This window comes from Argopecten irradians, chromosome 13 (assembly GCF_041381155.1).
Source record: "Argopecten irradians isolate NY chromosome 13, Ai_NY, whole genome shotgun sequence".
Lineage (NCBI taxonomy): Eukaryota > Metazoa > Mollusca > Bivalvia > Pectinida > Pectinidae > Argopecten > Argopecten irradians.
This window is the reverse complement of record NC_091146.1, coordinates 19245644-19248733: the sequence shown is the minus strand read 5'-3', so window position 1 is coordinate 19248733 and position 3090 is coordinate 19245644.

Here is a 3090-nt window from a genome sequence, read left to right as displayed (position 1 = left end):
CTCTCCGTCACATCTTGCTGAATGATGACGTCACAAAAGATTTTTGACGTCATGGAGATTCCCTTTACGCTATATTTGGGTACGACCTGAGCCCATTGGAATCTTATTCCGAATTTGCATAAAACAGAGTTATCTGCACTTGCGGGTAGGTATTGATTGTGATGTCATGTGTTTGGTAACGTAACGTCATACGTTTCGGAGGAGACGACGTGAATTGCGCTCACAAAATAATGACGTAACAATCGATACCTAACCGCAAGTACAGATAACTCTGTAATATGCAAATTCGCAATAATAAGGGCGCAGCCCTTCGTGGGCACGAAGTGCCAAGCACTTCTAAGGTAACGCATACATGAAAATAAAAAAAAAACAAAATTCAGTCCTACACACTGACGGCTTTACGGCCGCCAATTTTTATCCACTGTGAAAAATTTCATCAGCGTGAATGCGATGCTTGAAGTCGTCTTATTATATATTCAAGCGATTCAAACGCTTTAAAATCCGACGAACGTAATCTTCATCCGGCAGAAGCTCAGTGTTGTTGCTCTTTATTTGAAAGCGTTCAAGTGATAAACTACCGTCCAATATAATCACTTGACCTAAAACGGCATATCTCTGTTACGGAAATAGAAGTTTCTTTCTTCTCTTATGTGGGTTTCCTTCTCAAACGGGGGATTGGAGACAAAGATATAGCGTGAATACTCAATGTATATGGATAAAAAATAAACCAAAAATTCTGCACCGTTATTTCCAAAAATTGAACTTTTTAACATTGCATAATTTATGTTTACTGAAACATCTGGCGGCGCCCTTTAAGGCCTTGCCTTCAGTCATATTATATATTAACATGATGGTCAGGTCTTTGCGTGTTTTTTTTTACACTATCCTAAAAGAAGTTATCTATAAATTCACTAAATTAAAGGCCCACTACCTTTCCGGAGCAAAATTTAAAGGTTTCTTAAAAACATTAATAACAAAAGAAAATATATATCGATGGCTTAAGATGAGGTTACAACACCAAACATATGCAAGATTTCCTGTCTAATGTACGATAACAGTGGAAATTCATTTCGCTGTTTTGTCGTCTGGCGCAGTGATAGTTAACTACCGCGCGGCATTTAGGACGACGGCGGGAAACATAAAACGGCCCGCGTTATAAAAATTAACACTTTATTTATTCTAATTAAACAGTTCTGAAGGTGATGATAAGTGTGCTAGTAAACGTATAGCTAATAACTTCTGTGGCTCTACAAAATTACTAATCTCGTTGTACATCACCATTTCAAAAATTAAAAGCCGTTTCGGAAAGGTAGTGGCCCTTTAATTCTAGAATTATAATAAAGTATTTTTTTGTATATAACACCACGAACTATTAATACCTACTAATATGGTGGCTACCTGGACCTGGTCACCTGGCTTCGGTCTGTTATTTAGACGATTTCGTCTCTTGACTTCCTTGAATAATTCACATTCATTGATGCGTAGTTGCGCCTTTTCCTTAATGTTACATTATAATCTGAAGCCTTGTTTGTTTGGTTGTGGTTAGATGGATTTTTTTTCTCTGAGCTATTTACACAAAAACCCACACGTCTATTTACAAATCAATAGTCTTTATTTTTCTACCATAGTGTCTCAAAATAGGGTCGGTCGGTCGGTCGGATTAAAAAAATAGTGTCTTTCACTCTAAATGATGGCGGGAATCAGAGTCTGAGATCGAAACCCCGACTTTTTATTTATTTTTTTTTCGTAGAAAAACGGGGGAAAAATAGGGTCGGGAGTAAAAAATTAGGGTCGGTCTGGTAACCCTAAACAGACATTTTTTGTTTGCCTAAGGAGGGCTGTCTTTATATATACATGTGAAGTTTTATATCCAGGTTCTTCCAGTGTCTTTGATGGTTTCTTAATTTTTTAATTTTGAGTTTTTGGCCTCCTGTTATCCTGTTTCAATTTCAAAGAATTCTTCCTTTTCAACTTTGTAGAATTCCTTGAGTATCCGATATGTTTGGATCATGTCTGCTCTTTTTCGCCTACTATGTCTAGATGTGCAGATGTTTATCAACAAGCTAGTATATGTTCTCGAAGTATAAATACGAGTGTAGATTTTTGTATCGCTTTTATGGATCCGAACAATATACGTTATATGGTTATAAAATAAATGAAGGTGTCTTTTGGCGCCCATTTCTATTTATTATGTAGAACCGAAATCAAAGATGTCCGCCATGGTCGCCATCTTGAAAACACATTTTAAACTTCATCTCAAATTGTACCGATTCGATTCAGCTGAAACTTTCTGTAATGGTCGCATTGACCACCATTTTGAAGAGAGAAAAAATATCAACTTCATTTTTCTATTTTTAATCCGATTCCTAGTTCAATTACCGTTAAGGCCCTTATGGGCATCTTGTTTGTATGGATGCAATTTTTTATAGGCATTTTAAACATTTGCTTGAATTAAGAAACATATGTGAGTTATAAATATAAACGTGTTTCCGATAATAGACCATACAATTGCATAAAATAGATGCATTGTATATATACATTTATTTACTTAACATATATTTCAATTACCTTTCTGTTGTCAATCATCTCCAAACGCTGCGGGATGTCCTGACTATTGTAAATTAGCTTTAAATCACACGCACATGTTAAGTTCCTTTATCAGTTCGGATGTTTGTAATGACAATGTCGTATCACACACAACAATAACAGCTGATATCATCGGTAAACAATCAAAGTGAATTTTATTGAAGTGTGAAAAGGGGTGCATGACTCATACGTATTGAACCGTGTTCGATTGACAATTCTATTTCCTGTCTGTCTAGGGATTTTACCAATGTTGAGTTCAGAACTACGCAAATGATGACATAAGTTTATGAATTGGAACATGTGACTGAGTAAAAAAAACACTTTAAATGTTGTTATAAACTTTCACTTTAGAACAAGTTGTAATCATATACTCGGAATGTTTTTGCTTTTTCCATGTATTTAAAGTTAACCCATGACACCATCCGAATGTATTGACATCGTGGTTCATTAGACGCTCTACTGAATTCTTACTTTAAAGTCGTTGAGACAAAACATTTTTGTGAT